Raw genomic sequence first — 6,000 nt, 5'->3', positions numbered from 1 at the left:
CTCCCATTCCCCAGACTAAACCAGACACCCATATATTTGTCCTTCATAGCATTTATCAGGGTTTAGAATTACATACTTGTGGGTTGCATAACTCAGTAAGCTGTAACTCGGTAAGCTGTAACTTCTGAAAGGGCAGGGATCACCTGTGTGTCTTTTCATTCTATTTTGAATGTGCAGCCATGCGTCTGGCACATGGTGTGCAACAAGCTTGGTTGCAGATGGGAAAGCTGGGTGGGAGAAAGGGAGAGGGGGCACTGGCTGCCCAGGCTGCAATGTTGAGGGATGAAGCTGCAGGGTTGCCAGACCTGGAGGAACTGAATCCCCTCCATCAGTAAGGAATCACATTCTCCTGCTAAAAACAGAACAGAAACAATGATGGCTAAAGCAAAACAGAAAGTTCTTTCTTTCTCATGTCATGAAATCTGGGGTTAGGTAATTCAGGGCTGAGGCAGGGGCTCCATGGAGTCACGAGGGATTTAGGCTACTTTTTACACCATCATCCTTGGCTCATAACTTATGATCTCAAGAGCCTAAACTGGTGCCTGGCATTTCATTTTTTGTTTGTTTTGGGACGAAGTCTCACTCTGTCACCCAGGCTGGAGTGCAGTGGCATGATCTTGGCTCATTGCAACCTCCTCCTCCCCGGTTCAAGAGATTCTCCTGCCTCAGCCTCCCGAGTAGCTGGGACTACAGGTGCCCGGCTAATTTTTGTATTTTTAGTAGAGACAGGGTTTCACCATGTTGGTCAGGCTGGTCTCAAACCCCTGACCTCAGGTGATCTACTCACCTCGACCTCCCAAAGTGCTGGGATTACAGGCATGAGCCATCGCACCTGACCAGTGCCTGGTATTTCCATCATCACAATCAACTTCCAGGTGGGAATCCAGAAGTAGGAGAGAAGGACAGGAAAGACCATGCCCATTTAGTTGTCTGCCCCCTTTTACAAAGCCTATCTTATAATCCTACTCCACTTACATCTGATTGGTTATGGCTGAGTTCTATGGCCTCACCGAGCTGCAAGGGAGATTTTTTTTAAAGCCAAGTAGTTTCCAATTCAAATAAAATCAGGTCTGTGTTATTAACGGTAATGATGATGATGATGTATGTGTGAGGGGTGGGTGTGATGCTGCTGATTGGGGAATGATCACTGGAACTGGAGTCAGGGAGATGGTAAGAGGAGGTGTTGGTATTTTGGGTGAGAGACACTGACACTGTGAATTATGGCAATGAGAATGGAATGGAAAGGAGGGCCTGAAACAACACTTGATGGAGGGCCCACTGGATCCTTGATGGCTCTTCTTTCTATGGATTTGCTTCAGGAAACATTTTACTTTTGGGTTTAATTTCACTTAATAAATCATCTTTTCATTAACTCAAGGTTATTTTGAGTTAATCTCTCTGGTAAATAACGAAATAAACTAAGGCAGAGTAATCTGTGCTTCTAAATCTAAGCAGGATGAATATTATTTTTGAAAACATATTTCCAAAGGTACTTATTTTCCCCCAAAGCTCTATTTTCAAAGGCAGAGGAATAGAGAGGACATTGATTAATCAGTATAAAACATATCTTTTTAAAAAAAGTATAGCCATTCTTTGCTTATGGACATTCAAGATATATACAAGACTCAATGTCAGCAAATAACACCCTGGAAACCATCCAGAGGCTTTATCTCCATGCCACAGGCTATCTGTATTTTCTTCAGATATTCCAAAAATCTTTTAAACTTAGCATTTTTTTTTCTTCTCCCCAGACCATACTTATAAAAGATGACTTGGGCTTTTTTGACACAACAATTTTGTTTAAGCAAATTGAGTTGCTAGACAATATATCCAGAAATTTAACCAAGAGGACAAGGCAAAACACTTTCAGATTTCCAGAATCCTTTGTCTGCACCCATAGCTGAAGTAAAACACAGTATCTTATTAAAAGGCCTGTACTGAAAGAAGAATCAGTAAACTCTTCTTAAGAAAAAAATAACCAGGGAAAATGACACCTACTCTCCCCCAGCTGCCCCTGCGAGTCAATGCATCTTGTTAAATGTGTGATCTGCTTCTGGTATCCATGAGTCATTGCTTTAACCAGGCTGCTTCCTTGAACTTGGCTGTGAGGTGGGGGAATGTGGTTCTCCCTTGAGAAATGGGGTCCAGAGAGCTCAAAGATGAGCAGAGTTTGCCTGGGTTAGGTGAGGTCCAGGTCATGCTGTGCCAACCTCTGGGAACATGTAGCAGTGGCAAAGTGCAACCCTCTGACCAGACATGGGCAGAGGCAGACTCTGACATTGGGTCTTGTATATATACGTGAGGCAGGCCCTGGTGGACTTGAGTGGAAGCTCAGACTGCAGAGTGGGGCACATGATGGGGTCCCAGGCTGTGCCTGGAGGAGCAGACTGACCTGGCCCTTCAGTTTAAGGGCCAGGAAACTGCACTTGCTTTGCACATTTGTGGTCATTCTCATCTGTGCCTCAAGTATTTTCTGTCTAAGTTTCTGGGTGGCTCTTTTTTAATAAAGTTGGTCTGCTTAACTTTGCCAATAGAGTGGGCTGCCACACTAAAGAGGGGTGCGTGTTTCTTGGGGTAAGATAACCCTAAAGATGGTTTTGGTGAAATCCAAGGGGAAGGGCTATTTCCCTAAAATCTCCCCCACTTGTAGGTTCCTAATCCATCAAAAGAACCTGACAAAACAAACTTGTTTGGGGGCAACACAGCATCACCTGTACCCATAATCATGTTTTCGCAAGACTTTGAAGTAGGTGAGCAATAAAGCAGCACTAGGCAATCTTAGTGAGACATCAAACTTCACGTCTTTGTACCAATGTTTAGCATTAGGAAAAAGACTGATGGGACTGATCAGATGATCTTTTCATTTCTTCAGTTTTTAAATGTCATGGATCTAAAAGAATGAAAACAGGGGTAAAAAGAGAACACTCATGGAGGATGATTGTAATGCATCTCATTGGTAGGAAAATACAGTTAAGATGTAAATGTCAAGAGGCCACGATTTCTGGATTGAGGTTTTTTCTATAATTTTAATACACTCTTACCACATCTTAAAGACCAGAGATACCCGGCTTTCCTTTGAAGGTCACTCATGGCCCACGGTCATGTCCTGATTTCTTCCACGTGATGGTGATGTTCTTTCCGGAAAGCCCCCCTCCCTGTTCCTCTGGTCTGACGGCAGCTTAGGGATGTGGCTGAAATTCAAGCACTAGGGAGGGAAGTAAAGACAAGACAAAATTGGTCAATTAGTGCAGAAACATAAATGATCTTTCATAGTTTCGAACAGAATTGAGGTGAATCAGGAAATGGATGGCGTTTTTCAAGTCACATGAATCAGTGCCCCAGAATTCATCATTTTCACCAAGCGTTTTGTTGGTTTCTTCATTCTTTCACATTGTGTGCGTGGCTCACCTAAAATAGTTTAGGGAAAGCTATATTTTATTTTGAAAAGAAGAGAACTAAATATTTTTGTTTGTTTAAAAATGATCATCCTTAGTTTTATAATGTGATGAGAAGCAGCTTAATGCAGATAGCTTTCTAGCAAGCAAGACCTTTACAAAGCAAAACAAACTTAAAAACAAAGAAATTTTGTTTAGAAAAAAGAAATACTTGTGGATACTTCAAAATGACTTTGTTTATGAAGATACTGCTTATGTCTTGGGTGCTCAGTGAGTATTTCACACAGATTACTGTCTTTCTCCTTTCAAGCAGACAGCTGACATACCTCTGCCAGGCTGGTGTGTCTAAGCTCCAGGTGAAGAGACTGTAGCTCAGAAAAGTTAAAGAACTTTCCCCTGGTTAAAACTCAAAATTAATCCTCAATTTAGATCCATTTCACTTTAAACAAAGGATGCACTCTAAATTATAATTTGGTTTATTTACCTGCTTATTAGCAATTATTTTGTAATTATCACTGAAATATACATCTTTTAACAATGCATTGGTGCAGCCTGTAAACAGCAAAACTGAATTCAACTCCCCCCCTACCGCCCCCCCGCTACATACATACAAAATTACATAATTTATCCAGTTAAATGTTATGTTATCAGACCTACTGTGTTATGGTTTAGAAAGCTATCTTCTTCCCACTGCTTGGCTTTATATGCCAAGAGTTTTTTGCCTTTTTTTCTTTTCAAATATTAACGGCAATGTTCAGAGGCAAGAAGAGCATTAGCTGAATACACTGGGTTCTAATTTCTGTCTCCCTCACCCTGGCCACAAAGGCAGATCTGTCCAGGCAAAGGCTGCAGATCCAAGCATAAGGCAGCTTCCTCCCTACATCTCCCCCCGCTAGAAGCAGCCAGGCAAGACCTTGGCCTGCCTCTTCCTCCCAGGGAGGCTCCTAGGGCCTCTGTGCCACGTAGGCAAGAGAATCGGAATGTTTGGAATGGAACTAGTGCCCTAAGTGCCAAGCAAGGGAAGGGAGAACGGTTAAGCTTTTCCTTCAGGTCCCCAGGAGCCTGCAGCTGCCACATAGCAGGCCTGGAGCCCCCGCCACAACCCAGGGAGGAATGCTTGCCAAGGAGGCCTGCCCAGCTACTGACACTTCCTCCCAGAGGTCTTAAAGGAAATCCCCGTAAAGACTGAGTACCCAAGACAGCCAGATCACCCGTGCCAGAGACTGGGCATTTGGGGATGGGCTGGGCTTTCATAGAAACCTTCGGAATTACTTTCACTTAATTCTTTTATTAAAAAAAAAGTTCTAGAAAATAGACACATCGAGGGCAATTTGTATTTCCATTGTCCTCTTAGGTCTGCATGGCTACTGTGCGAGCTATGACACCCTGCAGCCTGCAATAGCTTCTTTGTTTTATGGATGAGCTCAATGGAACCCTTATGGACGCACCGGACCATGCCCAGGACCAGCGACGCCCATCCATACCCCACCACTGGCTGGAAGGGCGCTGGTGTGAACATGGGTCCTTGCGGGGTCCCTACCTCACTGCGGTTAGGAGGGGGCAATCCACGCATTTCCTCATGCAGGGGACCTTCAAGCCTCCCTCTGGGGCGCAGATGGAGTAAAAAGGGCCCAGAGATACTGTCCCGCACCCCCATCCAGTGGGAAAGGGCCACTCAAGGTCAGGACTCCGAACCCAAGTTTTATGCCTTATACTCCTATAACTTTACCATTTACTCTTTTCGCGAGGCTGACCCCATCCCTCTCCCCCGCCACCGCCTCCTTCAGAAGCTGAAGAACTGCAACAAAGTATCCAATTATGCAAGTCTTCAAAGGTACTTTACTTGCTTCCCAATTAGAAACTTTTCACCTGAGTACTTAGTAAGGCCCAAAGATCCTGCAAAAGTGCAACAGGGAACATTTGGCCCAGAATTGGACGAATGACTTTGACCATACGGGACTTCTCTCTTAACACTCAGCGTGGCTACCTGGGGACCCCTTCACCTGCCTTCCTGATTCGTCAGATTTGTTCAATTTCCTTGACTTAATCCCGCTGAAATCTACCCGAACTAGCCGGGAGGCTCACCCCCAAAGTGCTCCTCCAAGAACCCGCAACGACTGACTCTCTCGTCTTCTTTAAGGAGTTTCCCCCTCAGACGGATGAGGGTGTCACACAGAAAGAACAAAATCACAAAGTTCGAGTTCCGGAGGACCAGACGGCCCCTACCCCCCACCCCCCGGGCCAGATTTAGCCGAGGGAAGCGCACGTACCTGAAGCCGAGGCCGGCAGAGCTGGAGCGCCACGTCTCAGGTCTCGGCCGGCGCCCCCCTCCGGGGTGCAGCCACGTCTGAGCCGGGACAGCGGGCGGGGGAGACGCAGAGGGACCCAGTGAGACGGGGGAGGGAGCCCCCGAAAGTCAGCGTTCCGCCGCACTCGCACTGGGGAGGCTGGAATGGAACTCCTGGGGTGCAGCGGGGCTCCCAGGAGCGAAGGTGGGGGTCCTGTACAGGGAAGGGGCGGGGCCCGGGGAGGGGCTCGGGGAGGTCAAGGCGCGGGTGGGGCGCTCGAGTTTCACCCCGGCAGGGAGGAGGAGGAGGAGGTGCGG

At 46.2% G+C, this 6,000-nt stretch overlaps 1 long non-coding RNA gene and 1 other non-coding gene across 2 annotated transcripts; both read right to left on the bottom strand.

Annotated features, from left to right (window-relative positions):
- Positions 1-2,998: 2,998 nt before the first annotated feature.
- LOC100607590 lies at positions 2,999-5,998 on the bottom strand. The gene is made up of 2 exons (XR_001114504.2): positions 5,666-5,998; positions 2,999-3,205 (listed from the first exon to the last, which is right to left on the bottom strand). It is a non-coding gene; the product is annotated as an uncharacterized LOC100607590 (long non-coding RNA).
- Positions 3,290-3,359, bottom strand: LOC115835762. Its single transcript, XR_004030784.1, has one exon. It is a non-coding gene; the product is annotated as a small nucleolar RNA SNORD123 (small nucleolar RNA).
- Positions 5,999-6,000: the final 2 nt, after the last annotated feature.

Source organism: Nomascus leucogenys, chromosome 6 (genome assembly GCF_006542625.1).
Source record: "Nomascus leucogenys isolate Asia chromosome 6, Asia_NLE_v1, whole genome shotgun sequence".
Lineage (NCBI taxonomy): Eukaryota > Metazoa > Chordata > Mammalia > Primates > Hylobatidae > Nomascus > Nomascus leucogenys.
The sequence above is the reverse complement of the archived record's forward strand: the minus strand, read 5'-3'. Positions and strand labels throughout refer to the sequence as shown.